The 24,996-nt window shown below is 35.3% G+C and overlaps 1 pseudogene; it reads left to right on the top strand.

Moving 5' to 3' along the window:
• Positions 1 to 18,552: 18,552 nt before the first annotated feature.
• LOC107796121 (F-box protein At5g49610-like) lies at positions 18,553 to 20,413 on the top strand (annotated as a pseudogene).
• The last annotated feature ends 4,583 nt before the right edge of the window (positions 20,414 to 24,996 follow it).

Consider the following 24,996-nt stretch of genomic DNA (forward strand, 5'->3'; position numbering starts at 1 on the left):
TTAAGATTTGTCTATTTAAAATAAATGAGATGAGCCTCGCTTAATAAAATGTATAGATTGCGGGGCCCTCAATAAATGTACATTTAATTGCTTAGAATTCGGGCGGAGCCGTTTTAGCAAATTTCATGGCCCTACCCAAAATAATGATACGCTAGTCGCTTTAGGCGCGTATTTAATAATGTTATCTTCTTAAACTCGAGTGCGTATTTCATGCGACCCAAATCCAAATCCCAAAACATTGAATAAAAATGTGTTCCGGATTGCGGGTGCATTTCATGTGACGTAATCCAAAGACATGTTTTAAACAATGTTCACATTCTTGTAAAAATAATAATAACAATTATGAAAGCGGTAAAAAGATAAAATTTGCACATAAGTTCATATTTGTATAAAATCAGATAATCAAGCCGAATATAACAGTTGAGCGACCGTGCTAGAACCACGGAACTCGGGAATGCCTAACACCTTCTCCCGGGTTAACAGAATTCCTTATCCGGATTTCTGGTACGCAGACTGTAATATGGAGTCATTCTTTTCCTCGATTCGGGATTAAAATTGGTGACTTGGGACACCCTAAATCTCCCAAGTGGCGACTCTGAAATAAATAAACAAATCCCGTTTCGATTGTCCTTTAATTGGAAAAACTCTCTTGCGCCCTCGCGGGGCGGAAAAAGGAGGTGTGACAGCTCTGGCGACTCTGCTGGGGATAGACCCAGAACCACTGGTTCAGGGTTAGAAATTCGAGCTTATATAAATTATTATATTTGGTTTTATCTGATTTTATTACATGTTTTTAGCTCAATATGCTAATTGGTTGCCTTTTACCGCTTTGATATTACGTGAACTGTATATAAACTGTGCCGAAGCCCATCTTCTCTCTGAGTCTTCTGAATCATGAAGAAGGGTGTACTTCGTACGACTTCTTTTCTGTATAGTGTCAAATCCTAATTTAGAACGAGGTTCGGACAAGTTGCTAAGCTGGTGAAGCTTCTGTATTCCCAGTACGCTGCCCCCCCTGGCTCGAGGTGTCCGCTCGGGTAAGCCAGGTCTAGAACAAACACCCAGGTTCTGAACCTAGTATAACAAAGCCACATGCCGGATCCCTAGTAGGAACGCTTATCTGCATCATGTGCATTTCTGACTTAGGGGACTCAACACAGGGGTTGAGTCTGTCTAGGAATAGCAACCCGAAACAGAAAAGACCATCCTGATGCATCCTACTCACTGCTTGTGCATTTATTTGCTTTGGACTTGCATGATGTCCGGTTTTTGAATATTGGGAAAAATTAAAAAAAAAAGAGAAAGAAAGGGAAATAACAGTGTATAGAGTTATTCTTCTGTTTTGAAAAAAAAAACAATGTCCAAATATTGGCTAAATTCTGCCGAAATTTTGAAAAAATGAAAAAAAAAATGAAAAATACTTTTTTTATATAGTTTGTTTCACTCAAAAAGCAAAAGAAAAAATGGAAAAAAAAGTCTCTTATTTTTAGGTTGAAGAATAGGATGGTCATTTTGTTGAAACAGAAAAAAAAAATCATTCGCTTTGTCTTGTTTTAAAAATAAAGAAAAAGAAGAAAAAGAAAAATTGTTTGTCTTGCCATGAAAAACGAAAATGAAAAAAGAGTCTTGTTTTTAAAATGGTTTTTTTGTATTTATTTATTTGTTTATGAAAATGCCAAAAATGAAAATAAGAAGAGTCTTGCGTTGAACGTGGTTTTATTATTTGTTGCAATATATATATATCCAAAAAGTATTTTTCTTTATTTCCTTTCTAGAAAAATATTTTTTAGACCCCCAATATTCAAGAAAAAATCCAAAAATATTTTTACATTATTGATGTCTTTAGAAAGTCTTTTTAATTGTTTTTATAAAAATAAAAAAATAAAAAAAAATAAAAAAAAAAATATTTTCTTTTAATTTCTTCCAAAAAATCCGAAAATATTTTCATTCTTATTTCAAAATTGAAAAGAAAAGTCAAAATTCAAAATATTTTTTAGAAGCATTTCTTTAATCGAAAGTAAAATTCCAAAAAAATATTTTCTTTCTTCTTTATAAGTCTTTCCTTCAAAAAATAAATAATAATAATAAAAAAAAAAGTTTATTTACTTTATTCATGATCGCCCGAACTACGCGGGTTTGATTCTCACCGGATGTGAGATACGTAGGCAACCCTCATCGGGTCCAACCCCCTTTTTTGCTAAAATAGCCAAAAATAAATAAATAAATAAATAAAAATATGTCAAAATTTTAATTTTGTCATGAATAAGTCGGGTGATGCTGTTTTGTCAAAAATAGCCGAATGTTCCCGAAAGGGACGCCGAAGGACTGACTTTGCATAAACAGCCACTTTTTGGGTCATGTTTAAGATTTGGTCCAATTGACACACACAGCCTTAAAAATCTTCGTCCTCGAGGCGTTGAAAGGTCGTGTTTGCAATATTGAGTTTTCTAATTTGAAAAACGATAAAAAGAGTCATAAATAAGTCGGGTGATGTTGTTTTGTCAAAAATAGCCGAATGTTCCCGAAAGGGACGCCGGAAGGTTGAATTTGCATAAACAGCCACCTTTTGGGTCATGTTTAGGATTTTTGGTCCAGTTGACCCACACAGCCTTAAAAATCTTCGTCCCCGAGGCGCTGAAGGGCAGTGTTTGCAACACCAGGTGTTATTGTAATTTGAAAAAAACAACAACAAAGAGTCAGCGGTCAGGTGAATACCGTTTGGATTTTTAGTCAAAAATAAGCCGAGCCAGCTTCGGCTGCGTCTTAAACCGTTCTTGCTGAAATAGCCTTAGAGTATCTTTCAGTTGTCGAAAGGCTATTTTTATAAAAGAACGGACAAGTTTGTAAAGTGTCATAAAATAATCCTCCCCGGCCTCAAAATTCATGTGAGATTTGGAAGAGGCCACATTTGCAAAAATAGCCATTTGGTTGCATTTGTCAAACGAGGAAAGGAAACTGGCCTTTTTGTTTTGAGGTTATAAATCTTTTGACTAGAATATGTGGGTTGTTTGATTTTTGAGTTTGTTGGTCATCTTTCAACCTTTGAAACCCAATTTGTTTTATTATGAAAATTGATAAAGAAAAAAAAATGTCTCATTGTTGTTACCTTTCATTTTGTCCGAACTACGCAAGGTCTGATTCATGCGGGGTCATGATACGTAGGCAATCTCCATAAGATTCGACCACCACTGGAAAAATAAAAATAAAAAAAAATAAAGGAAAGTGGAGGAGATTTTCAGAGGGGCACAATTACAAGAATTGTCTAACTGCTTAGGTGCATTGTATCTCTGATATATGCTTGTCTGTCAAATGTCCTAACACTAACATGATGGCTTCACTTTGTTGTTGTTCATATATAGAAAAGTGGTTGGTTGTGGTAACTCCTCCCTGCAAAGCAAAGTCAAAGGACAATGACTCAGAACCACAGAACCGAGTGGGTCGGTACTGATGACCGACAACAATTGGTCGAACGGAACAACGGCTTGGTAGAAGAAGTGAAAATGCTGAGACAGCATGTGGCAGACATGTATCAGGCATGGATAACTAGGAAAACACCGCCCCTCCACCGCCAAGCCTCTTGAACTCTGTCATTACCCAAGCACCCAACACCATAACGGAAAATCCCCCATACTCTCCATCCCAACCCACTTATGGCAGCTTTCCCAGCTACCCGAGTAGCTCTATCACTCGTCAACACTACTCCCCTCCCCAACGCTACTTTTCTCCACGAGATTCCCAAGGACGGGCTTCACTGTCCAAATACCCAGCTCCACAGAAGGCCTATCCACCCTCACAAGCCTACCGGAAGCCCCCTGGATCAGGTTTCCGGCCCAATCAAGCATTTAGGAACGAGAGGTTGCTGAAACGAGGAAAGGCTCTCACCCCTATCGGAGTATCTTATGCAAGTCTGTTTGAAAGGCTAAGACATGCTGGCTTGATTGAGCCGCTCCCCGCATATACTCCAGATCCACGTGCAAGAAACTTTGATCCGGCAGCACGATGCGCATACCACTCCAATGTCATAGGGCACAACATTGAGAGCTGTCGTAATTTGAAAAGGGAAGTAGAGAAAATGATCCAAAAAGGGCGGATTGTGATCAATAACAGTGACATGGAGCATTCGAACCCTATCGAGAACTTGTTGACGGAGGTTGATGATGTTGAAGCTGGTAATGGTCTTGGCAGTATTGATGCAAAGCTCAGTGGCTAAGATGCCAGTTTTGATAAAATGGGAGGACACTCCGTTCCTTGGTTAGCAAGAGAGAATCTTTTGGTGGCTATTTTGTTGTCATTTCTATTGTCCGGATTATTCTTAGGATTGTAATACGGATGTTGTCTTGTGTCAAACCTTCCTATCTGTCCATTTTTGTCATAGCGGTTTGTTTATGTTTTGTCCAGTGTGTTTTAGGATTTTATTCTAGTTTGTTTTGTTTGTTTTTATTATTCAAACCATTTCACCGGTAGTCTAATACAAAATCCTGTCTTTTATTATTTCCATTCATCTTTTTGTTTAGTCCTTTTATCATTTTTGTTCAGCGCCGATTCTAGTGACATGACATACGCACACAGTTTGGGCCTAATCTTAAAAGTTAATCATAAAATCCTGGGAAGGTGATCACAACATTTAAAGGAAATAAGAACGGTTTGAGATTATTTGGAGCCCGAGTCATACGGAACTAGGGCAAATAAAACATAAAGAAAAACCATAAAATCAAGTGAGAGTATTGCCCAACGGTGCTTTAGAAATGACAAATGGAAAGGCAAATGTGAATAATTGTCAAGTCCAGCACCGTCAGAAGAGGCTACAAATCTTTGTTTAAATTATGTTGTTTGCACTTGGCATGTTTTGAAGACTGGAATGACGAAGGCATTTTGTTCTGCTACCTAAACACTTTATCCTTCGTTACCCCTTTCGAGCCTTATTTATTTTTCTTTCATACCCCTCATTCGGAATCGGTAACAGCAGGTTAGAAACACAGAACATGGAAGATAAAAAGAAAAAAAGAGAGAAAGAAAAGAAAACAACAAAACGGAAAAAAAAAGAGAAAAGAAAAAGAGAAAAAAAATGATAACAAAAAGAAAAAAGGAAAGTCAAATGAAAAAGAGGAATTGGGAACTACGTTTGACCTGATTCCTCAAAGAGGATACGTAGGCGCTTCATGACTCGGTCATAGGGTGCATAGTGTGCATAGTGTGCATGGTGTAATAAAAATAAAATAATAAATAAATAATCCCCAAGCAAGAAACTGGGGCAAGGGTTGCGCTTGTTGTAAACAAATATGATTTCGAAGGTTGTAATTTTGAACCCCAAATTTATTTTGTTTTTTTTAGCCTTTAATACCCTTCCTTTCTAGCCTATCCAAAACCCACATTACGGTCCAAAGAAAGACCTTCTGATCAGTCTTCAAAATATGCCAAGTCATACAAATGAGAGTCTTACCGGTGAACATAACACTCTGTTCCACAGCAGAAAGGACTCTAATCCCCAGCAGAAAGAGTCATACCGGCAACACTCCAAATCTCCAGCTGGAAAGTGATATAAATGAGAGAGTCTTATCGGTGAAAATCTTCACGGACACCATAAGGCGATAAAAGCTGAGAGAAAAAAAAACAAAATGAGAGAGGCTTGATAGTGAAAACCCTTCGGGCACTACAAGTCGAATAAGATTGAGAATCAGATGGGAAATTGCCAATTGAAGGTCTTGAAAGACAATTGACGGCGGAGGATAGGCCACATGTGCATGTCATGACCATTAGAGTTGGTATCTGCGTCTGATAGGTTTTTATTTATAGTTTCTTTTGTTAAAGAGTCATCTTTTTTCTTTGTCTTTTATTCTGTTCCTTTTTATCTTTCTCCTTTCATAGAAAATTCCCCAGTAGAGTATGTTTGGTCAGAACAAGTAAGAAATGACTTCAAAATAGGCCATCAGCTTTCCAATCATACAAGATGAGATCTGACTAGTACATCCAAATGGTATAGTCAGCAAGGAACAAGCGCGAGGCCAGTGTCAAAAAAAGATATCCCCAGCAAAAGGGAATTGACAAAAGGATTGACGAGTGTCAAGAGGGATACCCTTGCCGAAATCAAAGGTTATAAACCTCAAGGCCAAGGCCCGTGGACAAATCAAGGAAAGCAATGAGCATGATTTGGGAAATTCATGCGAGACTAAAAGGTCGGAGAAATGCCAGTTTCCGAGCTATGCCACAAAAGAAGAGGGATATCCCCAGCAAGAAGGGATTATCCCCAGCAAATAATATCATCCCCAACAAGTTTGGAACGCAGAGCAGGGAAGGAGAAAGGGAAAATCCATCCCAGTAGGAGTATCACAACCAACCACCGCGTTTTAAACTAACAAATTTTGTTTGATTTGAAACAGGTAAAGGAAATGGCATTGATGACAGAAATGCATGCCACAAGAAAGATTATCAAACTGGGGCAGAAAATTTTTCTTCCATTTAGAAAATTTTCTGGAAGTCAGGTACCCATTTGGGGAAGAATAAAAAATAACACCAGTCTCAAGGGAAGTGGTCTTTGAATCAGTGTTGCCCCCAACATAATAAGTTTCAATGGAGGAAGTTGTTCCCCAGCAGACAGAACAAAGGGATGAAACTTGAGCTTAGGAAAAGCAGAAGGCCAATATCATTCCCAACAGCCTTCCGAAGAGTGAAGCACTAGTTCTGAAGGAATCAGAATCCCCCAGCAGTGTTATCCTCGACAGCGTTATCCCCGGCTGATAACATTTTATCCCCCAACATGTAAGTAAATAATTCCCCAACAGTGTTATCCCCAGCAGTTTCGAGGAGTCCAATACAAGTTTGGTGAAAATCGGTATCCTCAGCGGTTCCTTTCGGGAAAAGGCAAAACGAGTCTTAAGGGAAGTAGTTTTCGAAGGAAGAAGCTATGCAAAAAAAAAAAAAAAAAAGAAAAAAAAGAAAAAGAAAAAAAGGGGAAGTAGTTTGCAGAGGAATGAAGCATCCTACTTAAAAGGAGGTAATTTTGGAAGGAGTAAGATAACATATTTACTCAGCAGAGTTATCCTCAGCAGTGTTATCCCCAGCAGGGTTACTCAGCAGTTCGCAGTGTTATCCCCAGCTGATCATCGAGATGTAGAAGCATCCTCGACAATGTTTCGACCAAGTTTCAAGAGGGTCGGACAACCCAGAGTGGGTAAGGAAGAAAAGGAAAATTCATCCCCAGCAGTTTCGAGGGAAGACAACACATGTAAGTAAATAATTCAGGAAGAAGGAAATGGTTCACGCATAGGAGACGCACTTCCTAAGTTTAAAGTTTCACCCATAGGAGATGCATTTCCTCCTAAGTCTGTTTTTACCCATAGGAGATGCATTTCCTCCTAAAGTTTGTTTTACCCATAGGAGATGCATTTCCTCCTAAGTCTGTTTTTACCCATAGGAGATGCATTTTCTCCTAAAGTTTGTTTTACCCATAGGAGATGCATTTCCTCCTAAGTTTGTTTCTTTACCCATAGGAGATGCATTTCCTCCTAAGTTTAGTTTTACCCATAGGAGAGGCATTTCCTCCTAAGTTTAGTTTTACCCATATGAGAGGCATTTCCTCCTAAGTTTATTTTTTTACCCATAGGAGATGCATTTTCTCCTAAGTTTGTTTTACCCATAGGAGATGCATTTCCTCCTAAGTTTATTTTTACCCATAGGAGATGCATTTCCTCCTAAAGTTTAGTTTTACCCATAGGAGATGCATTTCCTCCTAAGTTTAATTTTACCCATAGGAGAGACATTTCCTCCTAAGTTTAGTTTTACCCATAGGAGAGGCATTTCCTCCTAAGTTTGAAGTCAGGAGCCCGCCTGAAGAGAGGAATGACGTTTATTTTTAAAGTTGTTGTTGAAGTCAGGAGCCCGCCTGAAGAGAGGAATGACGTTTATTTTAAAGTTGTTGTTGAAGTCAGGAGCCCGCCTGAAGAGAGGAATGGCGTTTTATTTTTAAAAGTTGTTGAAATTTCGCCAGCCTAAAGAAAGGAATGGCATTTTTATTTTAAAGTTGTTTTTAAAATCAGGAGCCCGCCTGAAGAGAGGAAAGGCGTTTATTTTTAAAGTTGTTGTTGAAGTCAGGAGCCCGCCTGAAGAGAGGAATGACGTTTTATTTTTAAAAGTTGTTGAAATTTCGCCAGCCTAAAGAAAGGAATGGCATTTTTATTTTTCAAAGTTGTTGAAGTCAGGAGCCCGCCTGAAGAGAGGAATGACGTTTATTTTAAAAGTTGTTTGTTTGAAGTCAGGAGCCCGCCTGAAGAGAGGAATGACATTTTATTTTTCAAAGTTGTTGAAGTCAGGAGCCCGCCTGAAGAGAGGAATGACGTTTATTTTAAAAGTTGTTTGTTTGAAGTCAGGAGCCCGCCTGAAGAAAGGAATGACGTTTATTTTAAAAGTTGTTTGTTTGAAGTCAGGAGCCCGCCTGAAGAGAGGAATGACGTTTTATTTTTAAAAGTTGTTGAAATTTCGCCAGCCTAAAGAAAGGAATGACATTTTTATTTTAAAGTTGTTTTTGAAATCAGGAGCCCGCCTGAAGAGAGGAAAGGCATTTTATTTTTCAAAGTTGTTTGTTGAAGTCAGGTGCCCACCTGTATAACGAGAGGAATAATTTTCAGTCTTATACTGCAACTTTTGAAATCAGTAACCCCACCGGAAGGCAGAAGGTTACAACAGGAATCCCCAGCAGGAAACAATAAAAATCCCAGCACCGGAAAGCAGAAGGTGGCAACAAGAGGTCTCAGCACAAATTCAAGCGCATGAGTCAAAAGGAAGAAAAGACGCGTCTTGAAAGAAGCGGTCTGTGAACATTAAATTATGCCCAGCATAACAAATCTGATGAAGAAAGCCGTATCTTCAGAGGAACTGCCGAAAAGCTTAATGAAGGAAGCCATGTCCCCAGCGGACCGAACAAAATGATGAAAAATTGGCATTCAGAAAAGCAAAGGGTCAGTGTCATCCCCAAATTCACGAAAGAAAAGCACCGGAGGAAACACAAGCCGACAAGAAAGCAAGGCAACAAGAACAAGTTGCAGTCTAGCCTAGCTTCTTGTTTTCTTTTTAGCACGGTGTAACAAGGAGATCGGTAAGCAGTGGTAATAACATGCAACAACAGTAACCTCGCAGTCCCATGGTAGTCCCAGCTACCAAAACTTCCCGAACTACATTGACCTGACTCCTGTTTAGCCCAGGATATGTAGGAAACCTCTGAAGCAAAGGTTCGGTCAAATTTTTTTTTAAAAAAAATGCTTCACACGGAGTACTCGGATGGGCAAAAATCGCTCACTTTATCTTTACACGAAAACCCTTCGTGTCTTCGGGCAAAGAGGGGCAGCTGTAAGCACGTGATTTTTGCCCTATGAAAGAATTACTCCCAAAAAATTCAAAAATAAAATGATTTTCCTTGGTGTGCAATTTTGTGATTTTTTTTTTGAATAATTATTGTATTTGTCTGCGCATGTTTATTTGTTAAATTAATAAAAATACAAAAATATATCGCATTTTGCATGTAGGATTTAATTCTACAATTGTTAGTAATTAAGTTTGTTTTACAAAAATTAAAAAATTACAAAAATAGGCATCTTTTGCATTTTTAGCATTTAATGTCCAAATATACAATTTTATGCTTAATTATTACTTAATTGTGCGTTAATTGTTATTGGGAGTTAATTTGCGCTTTTATAACTTAATTTAGTTTTTAATAATAATTTAAGTATTTTTATAATTATTTTTAGAAAAATAAAAGAAGAAAAGAGAGCAAAAATATAAAGAAAATCGGAATTGTGCCTCTTCTTCAATTTCAAACCACAAGCCCAAAAAATTGTCCAACCCTCCCCACGACCCGGTCTATTTCAAACCGGGTCGACCCGGTCCATAACCCAAAGACCCCAACACCCCCCTATCTTACATTTTCACAAAAAAAAAAAGAAAAAAGAAAAACAATAAAGAAAATCGGAGCCATGGCTATTCTTCTTCTTCTGCTCCGACCCCCATCCCTCTTCTTCTTCTCCAAAATCCCTTCCAAACCCCGGCTCCCATGGCTTCCCCCCGCTACATTGCTGCTTCTTCTTCTGCTCCGACCAGCAGCTGCAGCCACCCAAACGCTGCTGCTGCTCGACAACCACCCCTTCACCACGCAGCCATGGCTATTGTCATAGCTGCAACACACTCACACACGCACAGCTTCCCCCGACATCTACTTCATCCCATCATCGTCCCCATCTAGGCAGCCATGAACGACCCCCTTCAGCTTCATTTTCTTCGCGACGCACCCAGCAACTCCCAGCCTCCATCATCGTCGTCGTCGAACCCCAGCCAGCGCGACCATAGTCGCGAGCTCCGACCACAGTCGCGAGAACCATCGGCGACCAAACGGATGCCATCGCCCCTGCTGCGTCGTCCAGCTGCTCCAGCTTCTGCCTCGTCGACTCAGCATGGACATGGCTGCCTCGTCCAGCTTCTGCCTCATCGACACAGGCAGCCATGACTGCCATTACGTTACCTCAACATCGAGCTTCTACTGTATCCACTACGTCGACACAGCCATGAACGACCAGTGTCGTCATTTGTTCAAGCTTTGGTCCGTCGATTCTTTTGTACGTCAACTCGAGTTGGTCGTTCAACGAAAGGTTCCGTTTCTCCATTCTTAATGCCTGTTGTTAATTTGTAAATGCTTTACATAGAAATGACAGCCTTGTTGCACCCCCGATTTGTTTGGATTTGTTGATAAATTCATGAAGGTGACAGATTCGTGTTTATTATGTTTGAAGTTTGTTAGTTCTTCATCAAGTAATCTAATCTCGAGTGTTTATTTTAGTGTGAATCGTTCATTTTTGTTATGATGTTTGTTTGATTTAAGTTGAAGTTAAATTGATTATTTGAAGTTTAGTGATTTGAATAAGTTTATTTGTTTTGTTTAAGCTTAATACAAGTTTAATTCGAATTTGAATAAAACTTGCTTGTTATTGTTGTTGAATTTTTTCATTTATGTCCATACTTTGTTTGATTGTTCTTGAATCCGAAATTAGTATAAGTTTGATTTTCTTGTTTATTGTTTATCATTTATGATTATTTCTTGAGTTTGTCTCATAATCTTGTTTAAGTTTAATATAGGAATTGTTGGTTGTATTGTTGTTAGATTTGATTTTAAGTTCAAATGATTATTGAATTTAGAAATCTGAATATACTTGTTTGTTGTTGTTTTTGTTGAATCTGAAAGTAGGTTTCTTTGTTGCTAAAAATATTGTTCAATCAAAATTTTAGTTGTTCTTTGTTGTTCATCATTTAGTTTGAATTTGTTGCTCGAATTTGTGTAGAAATTGGTCATATTGGCTATATTTTATTTGAGTTTGATTGATTGATTGGTTATAGCTGATGGGGGTAGTTTGGTAAATTGCAGTACATTCAGGGGTAAAATGGTAATTGCAATAAGGTCGGAGGGGTAGTTTAGGAATTGTACATTTTGTAATTCTTTATGTTAAGCATGGGGGACAAAAGGTAATGGGGTGTATGTGATATAATTGTTTAATATAATGGGGGACAAGACATAATGTAGTGGAGGAGAATATGGTAATTGTTTATGATAAGCATGGGGTACAAGATGTGATGGGTTGGGGTTGATATATTTGTTTATTGTAGTGGGGGATAAGTGAGAAGATAATGAGTTTGGTAGGAGAAAGTGGTTGATTTATTAATTGATTAAAAGGTTTTGGGATGGGATATAAATAAAAGAACTTGATCAGATTTTTTTAAAAAAAATACAGAGGGCACACAAGAAAAAGAGGAGAATAAGGGAAAGAACGGACAGAGAGAATAAGAGAGAAAAAAAAAGAGCTGAATATTTAAGAGAAAGAAAAATTCTGAAAAATATTAAAACTTTCAAATAAAAAAAAAAAACTAAAAAAATCTTCTGTTTTCTTTCATTGTTTGAAATCAGCATTAATTGTTGTTGTTTCATCAAAGCTTGAAGCTTTTGTTTTGGGATTACTACTCCACCGGTTTGCAAACTCTGTTCCTGGGTTGTTGCTGTTGCTGGACTGTTTGTTGTTGTGCTGTATTGTTATTACTGTTGCTGATTCTCATCTTCATCTTCTTTTGTTTCCAATACCAGGTACACGACTGTAATACTAGCTATTGCAAGCTAATAATGTGGAAGCATGAATACATATGAAGAATGAAATTTTGAAGTTTTAATTTCGTTTTTCTTTGTTCCTTTTGTTGATTGTATTTAAGCTATTTCATGTATTACTGAATAATAATTGGAATAAGAAAATAACATAAGTTAGTCTTTAATGAATCGGTTTGGCAAAACGGGTTAATTCACTAGTTATGAAGGTTTCAAGATTATCAACAGTAGGTTAATCATGAATAAGTAGCTAAATTTAGCTAAGGCATGAATTTAAATTAAATTTCGTAAATTAGGCATTAAGGCATGATTTGAGTTCAAGCAAGATTAGAAGAACATTTAAGTTTAATAAACTTTCTAATAAGCTTTAGTAATTATGGTTAAATCTAGTTTCAAATGGTTGTGAATAATTAATCTCAATAATTTTTTTTAAAACAATGCTGAGTTGTATTTGATTCTTTTGAATATTAGTTGTCGAATTTTTATTTTATTTATAATTTCGAAATTTTGAGTAAAATTCCTTTTTCATCAATATTTGTATTAATCTAGCAATTAGCATGCCATGTTTTCTTAAAATAATAAAAAAGCTAGTAATTAATTAAGATTTTCTTTCTTTATTTTAGAGACTAATTTTTATAGAAAAATGTAGTCGCTTTAAGATTTGTCCATTTAAAATAAATGAGATGAGCCTCGCTTAATAAAATGTATAGATTGCGGGGCCCTCAATAAATGTACATTTAATTGCTTAGAATTCGGGAGGAGCCGTTTTAGCAAATTTCACGGCCCTACCCAAAATAATGATACGCTAGTCGCTTTAGGCGCGTATTTAATAATGTTATCTTCTTAAACTCGGGTGCGTATTTCATGCGACCCAAATCCAAATCCCAAAACATTGAATAAAAATGTGTTCCGGATTGCGGGTGCATTTCATGTGACGTAATCCAAAGACATGTTTTAAACAATGTTCACATTCTTGTAAAAATAATAATAACAATTATGAAAGCGGTAAAAAGATAAAATTTGCACATAAGTTCATATTTGTATAAAATCAGAAAATCAAGCCGAATATAACAGTTGAGCGACCGTGCTAGAACCACGGAACTCGGGAATACCTAACACCTTCTCCCGGGTTAACATATTCCTTATCCGGATTTCTGGTACGCAGACTGTAATATGGAGTCATTCTTTTCCTCGATTCGGGATTAAAATTGGTGACTTGGGACACCCTAAATCTCCCAAGTGGCGACTCTGAAATAAATAAACAAATCCCGTTTCGATTGTCCTTTAATTGGAAAAACTCCTTGTACCCTCGCGAGGCGGAAAAAGGAGGTATGACAGTAAGAATGAATTTGTTGATCCACTAAATAAAATGTTGATTGCTAAGTTTTATGGTAAAAATAAAATACTTTTTAGTTTTGACTTTGACTCACGAGAAGATGATACCAACAGTTATTACCAAGAAGAATATTTAAATACTTTAATACCAAATGGTCTTCTAATGTACATATTTGTTGTCAAGTTCATATATATATATATATAGGCTAAGTTAAAATTGATCTTTCATTGCATATAGGTTGATTTTGAAGAAAAATATGTCAGTCATGCTACTGCAAACTTAGATCTGCTAAATAGCTTATGTAATAGTACACATACGATATATAGAAGTTTTGATAATAACGTCATACATGCAAAACTTATGATACTGATCAATGTGCTCCTAAGTATGTGTTTATCTCTAAATTTAACTTTCGTCTTCCGAAACTAAAGAATATCCTTCTAAATTTGTGTAAAAATAATTTTCAGTATGTTTATGTTTTGTAGTTATAATAAATAACGCACAAGCGCAAACATCCTAAATATTGGACTATATTTACCATAATATATTTTCTTATGCGAATAACTATATGTTGCACTTTCAATAGAGATATCAATATCGACAACATGAGTTCTGGTTATGGCAGAATAACCAAAGTATTATAAGGAAACATATACAAAAAAAACACCGTTTATAAAGAAGTGTTCGGTAAGATGCCATCACATTAGATACCTTTAAACTACAATACGTAATTATCTACTTGACATGACTAAAATTGATCATTTATGTAGGTTACGACGATGTTCTTTCCTTTTGAATTCACGTATTATGCTAATGTAACAATATTTTTTGGTATTTAGATGATTGTTGTAATATTATATATAAAAATTTTCTTATTAATTAATTTTTTTATATATATAAATAAATATTTAAATCATAATGTGTCATTAACGTGTAATAAAAGGGCATATTCTGTTACAAAAGCGAGAATTAGCCGTTTCATTTTCACTGATCTTCTCAGAAATTGATAACCTTCTTTTTCTATTCCAACATCAAAATTTGATAGTTCAGCTTCACAAATTCATCCTTATTTTCTTCCATTTACAAACTAATTCAATCCCCCCATCTTCATCAAATTGCAAAAGAAACCTCAAAAATGTGAAAAAGGGTGAGTCTTTCCTCCATTTCTATAATTTTTTTCTCATATTTTTTAACCCCAAAAACAAATTTTAAGATGAATTCACCATTTGGGGTTTTCCCAGATGAAGTAATTCTTCAGATTCTTGCTAGATTACCTGTTAAATCACTTTTTAAGACAAAAATTGTATGCAAACTTTGGTAAAAATTAATATCTGATAAATATTTTACAAATCTATATAATGAACTCTCAGTTAAGAATCCTATGTTACTTGTTCAGGTCAGTGAGCCTTCATCTGAATCAAGATCTAGTTTGATTTGTGTTGATAATTTAAAAGGGTGTCTGAATTTTCATTGGATTTTGTTAAAGATAGGGTCAAAGTTAGAGGTTCTTGTAATGGTTTATTATGTTTGTCTAGTATACCTGATAAGGATGTTTATTATGTTTGTAATCCATTGACTAGAGAATATAAATATTAAGCATAATACTATACGTTAGGTTATGTTACTACTAAAATTCATATATAAAAGAATCAAATTTACACTACGCAATGTCAGCACACTCTTATGAAAAGTTCAAGAATCTCCTTAAAAGGACGTTTCGTAAATGTCCAAAAGTCACTTTCTTTTATTTTAATATTATTAAATAATTAAATAAGGTACATTGCAATTATTTAGAAGGTTATTTCAATAATTTTTGTTATTTCAATAATTTAATTTTAAATTTTGGGGTTCCAACTTTTATAATGACACATGATGATTTAAATATTTATTTATATGAATGAACAATAAAATTTAATTAATAAGATAAATTTATATATATAATAATACAAATTATTATTATATGCGGGAAGCAAGACTCAGATGGTTCGGGCACATTCAGAGGAGGAGCACTGATGCACCGGTGAGGAGGTGTGAGCGACTGGCTGTAGTGGGCACGAGGAGAGGTAGAGGGCGACCTAAGAAGTATTGGGGAGAGGTGATCAGACAGGACATGACGCGACTTAGGATTACTGAGGACATGGCCCTTGACAAAGAATTATGAAGGTCGAGCATTAAGGTTGTAGGTTAAGAAAAAGTTCTGAATATTTCAACAGCACAATAAAGTGAGCCTAGCCAGTTAGGAGTTAGTCTGAGGATGCTATTGGTCGTTTACTGATGTAGAACTTTATCTGTTGGTTTTTACTATACCATCCATCTATTTCGTATTTCGTATTCCGTATTTCGTATCTCTTATATTCCTGTTATTTTATTATGAGTCTATTGGTGGTACTAATATATCGTCTCTTGTTGCTTTCTTGAGCCGAGGGTCTCCTGGAAACAACCTCTCTGCCCCTCGGGGTAGGGGTAAGGTCTGCGTACATATTACCCTCCCTAGACCCCACTTGTGGCATTATACTGGGTCGTTGTTGTTGTTGTTGTTGTTGTTGTTGTTGTTGTTGTTGTTGTAATAATACAACAATCATCTAAAGTATAATAACTCATAATAAAAGGACATAACCAGAATTCTAGACATTAGCCTTGTAATCCTATTAGTTTTAGGACATAATACTACACGTTAGGAATCCTACATGATTACCTTTAGAAATTCCATTAGTGTAATTATGTTCGGGCATAGATATATAATACTACGTGTTAGCATGTAAACATAATAAATTTAGGAACATGTTAGATTTTCTATTAGTATAATTACTTTTGGGATATGGATATATTTTTTAGACATGTAATCCTATTACTTTTATGATATACTTCTTAAAAAATTTCTATTGCTAATTTAATTTGAAAACGTATTATATTGTCTAAATCCATTTAGAAAAACAAGAGAGCCTATATTATTATAAAATCACAAATATAATATTGAATATACCAAAATAACCCTAAAATATTAAACAGAAGAACTCACACGGAAACGACATAGTTGTAATAACTTATTTTTTAGAACTACAATAACTTCTATGTTAATTTTTTTAATATTTAAGATTTTAAAATTAATACAATCTTATCTATTGGATTCTTATTAAAAATATGTAGGAAAGTTTAATAAAAATAAAATTTCATAAGAATCCTCCATAGTGGTGGTAATACATTACCACTCTATAATATTCAATACCAAGAAAAAATAAAAAAAATGCTAAAAGGATTGCATAGAGCGTTGAAATTGAGAAAAAAAATCCCTGCAATAATATATTATTATATTATATCTGAACTGCTCTCTACTCAAATAATATTTTTATTATTATTAATTTTTCGTGTAATGTAGAAAAATATATCCAGTTATTAAAGAACAACTAAGAAAATTTTTAAGAATATAAATGTGTGAGAAAAAAAAGATTGGTAAGAGCCAATACTACTAATGATTTGCAAACATAAAGATCTAAAAGTGGAATGTCAAATTGATCTTTTTACTCTTTAAAAATAAATTTATGGTGGATAAAATTATAATTACGGTTAAATATTCAAATATGAGATGAACTATTATTAAGAATGTAAATCAATAGAAAATAAATTATATTTTATGTTAAACCAAATAATCAAAAAAATTAATTAATTATTTAGCAAGAGAATCCAATTAGATTATTTTTTAAAATCTTCATATGAGTAAAATTATTTTTCAAGTTAAAAAAAGATTTTAGGGAGGTGATTTCTGTCAAGTACGAAAAATTGACGAAATCAGAAACCGTAAAAGCTAGCTTGCCTTAATTATACTTATGACCTCAAATGAAAAATACTCAAATGACAAGAAATATAAAAGTAAGAACAGATTCAACATTCAGTGACTTCTTGCTTCGTCTCGGAAACGAAGAAGAACGTCCAATAAAAGATGATTTGGTTCTTGTAGAACACTTGGTTATCAACCCCAATGGTAATAATAATGCATTTAATAAGGAGAATATTTTCGTTATTGGATTAAACGCAATTTAGGAGAATTACATGATTGAAATTAAAGAGCTATCTTAGATAGTAAGAATGAATTTGTTGATCCACTAAATAAAATGTTGATTGCTAAGTTTTATGGTAAAAATAAAATACTTTTTAGTTTTGACTTTGACTCACCAGAAGATGATACCAACAATTATTACCAAGAAGAATATTTAAATACTTTAATACCAAATGGTCTTCTAATGTACATATTTGTTGTCAAGTTCATTATTTCTTAACTATGTTACTGTGACCATATATATATATATATATATAGGCTAAGTTAAAATTGATCTTTCATTGCATATAGGTTGATTTTGAAGAAAAATATGTCAGTCATGCTACTGCAAACTTAGATCTGCTAAATAGCTTATGTAATAGTACACATATGATGTATAGAAGTTTTGATAATAACGTCATACATGCAAAACTTATGATACTGATCAATGTGCTCCTAAGTATGTGTTTATCCCTAAATTTAACTTTCGTCTTCCGAAACTAAAGAATATCCTTCTAAATTTGTGTAAAAATAATTTTCAGTATGTTTATGTTTTGTAGTTATAATAAATAAAGCACAAGCGCAAACATCCTAAATATTGGACTATATTTACCATAATATATTTTCTTATGCGAGTAACTATATGTTGCACTTTCAATAGAGATATCAATATCGACAACATGAGTTCTGGTTATGGCAGAATAACCAAAGTATTATAAGGAAACATATACAAATAAAACACCGTTTATAAAGAAGTGGTCGGTAAGATGACATCACATTAGATACCTTTAAACTACAATACGTAATTATCTACTTGACATGACTAAAATTGATCATTTATGTAGGTTACGACGATGTTCTTTCCTTTTGAATTCACGTATTATGCTAATGTAACAATATTTTTTGGTATTTAGATGATTGTTGTAATATTATATATAAAAATTTTCTTATTAATTAAATTTTATTATTTTTTTATATAAATAAATATTTAAATCATAATGTGTCATTATTAAAGTGTAATAAAAGGGCATATTCTGTTACAAAATCGAGAATTAGCCGTTTCATTTTCACTGATCTTCTCAGAAATTGATAACCTTCTTTTTCTATTCCAACATCAAAATTTGATAGTTCAGCTTCACAAATTCATCCTTATTTTCTTCCATTTACAAACTAATTCAATCCCCCCATCTTCATCAAATTGCAAAAGAAACCTCAAAAATGTGAAAAAGGGTGAGTCTTTCCTCCATTTCTATAATTTTTTTCTCATATTTTTTAACCCCAAAAACAAATTTTAAGATGAATTCACCATTTGGGGTTTTCCCAGATGAAGTAATTCTTCAGATTCTTGCTAGATTACCTGTTAAATCACTTTTTAAGACAAAAATTGTATGCAAACTTTGGTACAAATTAATATCTGATAAATATTTTACAAATCTATATAATGAACTCTCAGTTAAGAATCCTATGGTACTTGTTCAGGTCAGTGAGCCTTCATCTGAATCAAGATCTAGTTTGATTTGTGTTGATAATTTGAAAGGGGTGTCTGAATTTTCATTGGATTTTGTTAAAGATCGGGTCAAAGTTAGAGGTTCTTGTAATGGTTTATTATGTTTGTCTAGTATACCTGATAAGGATGTTTATTATGTTTGTAATCCATTGACTAGAGAATATAAATTGCTTCCTAGAAGTAGGGAAAGACCTATTACTAGGTTTCATCCCGATGGCGAAGCCACTCTTGTTGGTTTGGCTTGTGATTTGATAACACAAAAGTACAATGTGGTTTTAGCTGGTTATCATAGGTCATTTGGTCATAGGCCCGAGAGGACGTTTATATGCATGGTCTATGATTCGGAGTCGAACAAATGGAGGAAGTTTGTGTCGTTGCAGGACGATCAATTTACGCGTATGAATAAGAACCAAGTTGTGTTTATTAATGGTGGATTGCATTGGTTGACGGATAGTTGTTCGTGTATGCTTGTTCTTGATTTGGCTACTGATTTTTGGAGGAAAATACAATTGCCTGAGGAAATTAGTTGTGGAGTTAGGAGTCGTGTTTATTTGTTGGAATTGGATGGATGTTTGTCTGTGATTCAGATATATGAGGCTTGGATGGTTATTTGGGTAATGGAAAATTATGAGAAGGAAGAATGGCGAATGGTGGATAAAGTGAGTCTTCGATGCATTAGAGGGATGGTACCAGGCATTCACGCGTATGAATAAGAACCAAGTTGTGTTTATTAATGGTGGATTGCATTGGTTGACGGATAGTTGTTCGTGTATGCTTGTTCTTGATTTGGCTACTGATGTTTGGAGGAAAATACAATTGCCTGAGGAAATTAGTTGTGGAGTTAGGAGTCGGGTTTATTTGTTGGAATTGGATGGATGCTTGTCTGTGATTCAGATATACGAGGCTTGGATGGTTATTTGGGTAATGGAAAATTATGAGAGGGAAGAATGGCGAATGGTGGACAAAGTGAGTCTTCGTTGCATTAGAGGGATGGTACCGGGCATTTTCCCAATAAGTCAAACTGGCAACTATGTTTACCTTGCTACACATAAGCAAGTTTTGATATATCAAAGAAACAGCCGTGTATGGAAGGAGATGTACTCTGTAAAGGACAGCTCAACCTTGCCTTTATGGTTCTCAGCACATGCCTTTAGAAGCACTCTTTTTTCCTGCCATTGATCCGACGATCGTGTACATTTCCCTATTCAACTATTGTACATATGCCATCATTAGTCTAATTTTATCTCTTTGAGTGGTCATTGACTTGATTTTTTATCATACTGTGTACGTTTTGTGGAACCTTTAAGGGTGGTTTCGACATGAATGTAGTGAATTTATATGTTGATATCTGTTCAGTATAGTCTGAATATGATGTAAAGTTGCTATGATATTGCAGTCTTTTGTTCCATATGAAGCTGACTATGATGTGGTCTCGCTGTTGGTTGTTCATAAGTTCTCGCCCACCCCCCCAAAAAAATATTTATTTGACTTGCATTCGGTTCGAGCTGTGGAAACAGCCTCTTGCAGAAATGCAGGGTAAGGCTGCGTACAATAGACCCTTATGGTCCGGCCTTCCCCGGACCCTGCGCATAGCAGGAGCTTAGTGCACAGGGGTGCCCTTTTTTTTTCTCATATCATTTTATCTCTATAGGAAGAAATAGTTTGGTTTATATGCTCTTTCATTCTGGTGGTGAAATGGAGGATACACCAAAGTTCTGTTTACAATGACAAAACCACCAAAACATATTCTTTACTGATTAGAGCCAGATTTAGAGCTTCTAACCTGGAAATATGACCAGCTGTGAGATGAACAGATGAAGTTTGAGGTTATTTTGAGTTATTTAGACTCCTCTCATCCTACTATATCTTTGAAAACCTTCATTTCATTCCATTGGCGAACGATGAGAGTATTTTCTAATGATGATGCTACATTTGTTCAGTGCCCACATGTTCTTTGCAGCAACAACAACAACCTAGTATGGTCCTACAAGTGAGGTCTGGACAGGGTAGTGCATAGCAGATTTTACCCCTGCCTTGTGAAGATCGAGAAACTATTTCGATAGACTGCATAGCCATTCTTGCAAAAGATAAAATCTCTTGGTAACAGTGCAACCACAATCTTGAAACCAGCCAATCTTTTTTGACTGTTGTTTTAAACAAGTAAATATATACTTCTAATCTAGCATGGGCTAACCAGTTTTCGGACTGGTCATTCAAAAATAGTCAGCGTTTGTCAAGTCATTGAAAAATAACCATTATTTTGCTACAACAGAGACCGGTCCAGCATAATATACTGGAGTTTAGTGCACCTGTGTATGAACTTCCAGCATATTATGTTGGACCGGTATATTAAACCGGAACTTCAGTATATTATGCTGGAGTATTTTTCCAGATTTTGAACAGTATTTTCGTTCAGATTTATCTTTACATGAAAAGTGGCTAAATTTCGATTATTTTTAACACTGTAGCTATTTTTGAATGACTATTTATAAATCTGGCTATTTTTTAATTTCTCCCCGGTAACTAATGATGAGGAAAGGTAAAAATTAGTCAGTTCTGCTTTCTCAAGCAAAAAAAATGCAGGAGTTGAGAATCTGAGCAGATTGTTTTAGAATCCAAAATGTAGCAGGCCAAGATCAGGGCTATCTGATAGAAATAAAAGAGTAGCCCACAAACTGGACTTCAAAAATTGATCTAACATAAAGCTCTCCATGCTAAAGCAATCTCTTTTGTCATTTTGTCAGAAGAATTATAGTCTGTTTGGCTAAACTTCTAAAATCTGCTTATTTGAAAAACGCTTTTCTCAAAAGTGTTTTTCAAAAAAGTATTTTTGATAAGAAGTAGTTTGTGTTTGGTTAATTAATTTGAAAAGCACTTTTGAGCAACAACTAGTGTTTGCCTAAACTTTTAAAAAGTATTTCTAAGTATATTTTTTTCAAAAATGCTTTTTAAAAAAAATGTTTTTGAAGAGAAACTACTTTTTTCTGCTTTTTCAAAATTGCTTCTGCTTCTATTCAAAAACACTTTTTTTCCTTCAAAAAGCTTGGCCAAACACCTTAATTTTGGCAAAAAAGCACTTTTGGCCGGAAAAAAAGCTTGGCCAAACATGCTATTAACCTAAATAGTTGTCTACCCAACTACTTAAACTTAAAATAGCCGATAGATATATATCATATAAATAATCCAGGTATATATGAATAATTATGTATATATAATAAATGTACAATCTATGTACACCGGTTAAGAAAATTAAAGAATGAATATGTCTGGCTATTTATGTAAAGACCCCTATTTGATTTTTGGCTTAAGACTCTGAATACTAATACACGTCTCCACTTTTAAAACCTTGCATTACAAATGTTTGCACTAACATAAGCGAATATTTTTGTATTATTACATGCGCGATAAAATATCAATTACGAGTACGTAAATTACATACAATACATAGTAAAGAGTATCTAAATTCAAAAATAATTGAAAATAGGCATTCATGCACAACAAATTCTACTTTTTTTAGTCGGCAAATAACAATTCTTAGAGGCCATTTGGACATAAGAAATTTTTCCTTTTTTTTTAAAAAAAAATCACTTTTTTCCCAAAATCAGCGTTTGTTCATAAAATTTTCAATTTTCACTTGAAGATGCATTTTGGAAATTTTGAAAAATTGGAAAAGCTTCAAAAAATCGTTTTTCAAAATTTTCACTCAAATCACTCACAAAACGTCAAAAACAACCCAAAATTATATTCATATCCAAATACAACTCTAAATTTCAAATACTATTTTCAATTGAAAATTTTTTTCACCTTATTTTGGAATTTTACAATTTTTATGTCCAAACGCCCACTTACATTATTACTCATCGCGTATCAATCATTGTTACATCATCATCTTTGTGTATCTAATCTATGAACTAAACAGCTTTGGCTGTTGCATTTATTCAGTCATACATTTTGCCGCATCCACAAAGGGGTCGTTTGGTTGGAAATAAGTTATCTCAAGATTAATTATTTTGAGATTGTTATTCCATCTTTCCGTAGGGATAAAAATAACTCTACAGTTCAGGGATAACTAATCTCGGGATTAGATATACCACAATTTTATTCCAATATATGGGATAAACTCATCTTAAATTTAATTTTGAAATTAATTATCTCTTATCTCTTGTACCAAACTACCCATACCATAGAAGTGTGGGAGAGGGTGGTTGAAGCAAGGGTGAGGAAGACTGTGTCTATATCCAACAACAAGTTTGGATTCATGCCGGGTCGTTCGACTACAGAAGCTATACACCTTTTCCGGAGGTTGATAGAAATGTATAGAGAGAGAAAGAAGGATTTGCATATGGTGTTTATTGACCTGGAGAAAGCATATGACAAGGTTCCTAGAGAAGTTCTCTGGAGATGCTTGGAGGCAAAAGGTGTGTCGGTACTGTACATTATGGCGATCAAGGACATGTATGATGGGGCTAAGACTCGGGTTAGGACAGTAGGAGGAGACTCTGAACATTTTTCGGTTGTAATGGGGTTACACCAAGGTTCTGCACTCAGTCCGTTCTTATTCGCCTTGGTGATGGACACGTTAACGCACCATATTCAAGGGGATGTGCCATGGTGCATGCTATTCGCCGATGACATAGTTCTGATTGATGAGTCGCGAGCCGGTCTTAACGAGAGGCTAGATGTTTGGAGACAAGCTCTTGAGTCTAAGGGTTTCAAGCTGAGCAGGACGAAGACGGAATATCTGGAGTGTAAGTTCAGCGTTGAGCCGTGGGAAGTGGGCGTGGATGTGAGGCTTGAATCACAGGTCATCCCAAGTAGAGGAAACTTCAAGTACCTTGGGTTGATTATCCAGGGGGGAGGGGAGATCGACGAGGATGTCACACATCGTATTGGGGTAGGATGGATGAAGTGGAGGCTAGTCTTGTGTGACAAGAGAGTGCCACCGATTCTCAAAGGTAAGTTCTATAAAACGGTGGTTAGACCGACAATGATGTATGGAGCTGAGTGTTGGCCTGTTAAGAACTCACATACCCAGAAGATGAGAGTAGCAGAAATGAGGATGCTGAGGTGGATGTGCGGGCACACTAGGATGGATAAGATTAGGAATGATGATATTCGAGAGAAGGTGCGCAAGTGGCTCCCATTGAGGACAAGATGCGGGAAGCGAGGCTCAATAGTTCGGGCATGTTCAGAGGAGAAGTCCAGATGCTCCGGTAAGGAGGCGCGAGCGGCTAGATGTGGAGGGCACGAGAAGAGGTAGAGGGCGGCCTAAGAAGTATTGGGGAGAGGTGATCAAACATGATATGACAAGGCTTCAAATTTCCAAGGACATGACACTTGATAGGAAGTTGTGGAGGTCGAGTATTAAGGTTGTAGGTTAGGAGGTAGTTGAGTCTTGCCTTACTTATACCTTTGCGAGACTAGTCTGGTAGGGTTTTTACCTAAGATAGCTAGTGCCATTGTTGTGTCTTACTATTTCAGTGCATGACGTATTTAAAAGCTATCGCTTTACTTTGCATCTTTCTTCTGGATTTCACGTTCATATTTTTTTCTTATTATTTCTGTGGTGATACTAATATTCTCTGCTTTTGTCCTTTTGTTTTATTAAGTCGAGAATTTTTCGGAAATAGTCTCTCTACTCCTTCGGGGTAGGGATAAGATCTGCGTACACACTACCCTCCCCAAACTCCATTAGTAAGGTTTTACTGGATTGTTGTTGTTGCTGCTTGTACCAAACAAGCACTAATAGAGTCTCATTGTTAGTTAATTATCACATATTGTCAAAAAGGCGTCTGAAATACGAATAGGACTGCTTTCACGACTTATGACAGACGACACAAATTTCTAGAATCTTGGAATAGAGCAGGACAAACACTAAGATATGGCTATATTGGATATTTTACTTATTTTAATTCTTATATTACTGACTCTTAAATTCTTATTTACATTCTATTCTACGTAATAGCCAGATACGAAGTTTGGATTTGAACCTT

This window comes from Nicotiana tabacum, chromosome 20 (genome assembly GCF_000715075.1).
Source record: "Nicotiana tabacum cultivar K326 chromosome 20, ASM71507v2, whole genome shotgun sequence".
NCBI classification, from domain to species: Eukaryota; Viridiplantae; Streptophyta; class Magnoliopsida; order Solanales; family Solanaceae; genus Nicotiana; species Nicotiana tabacum.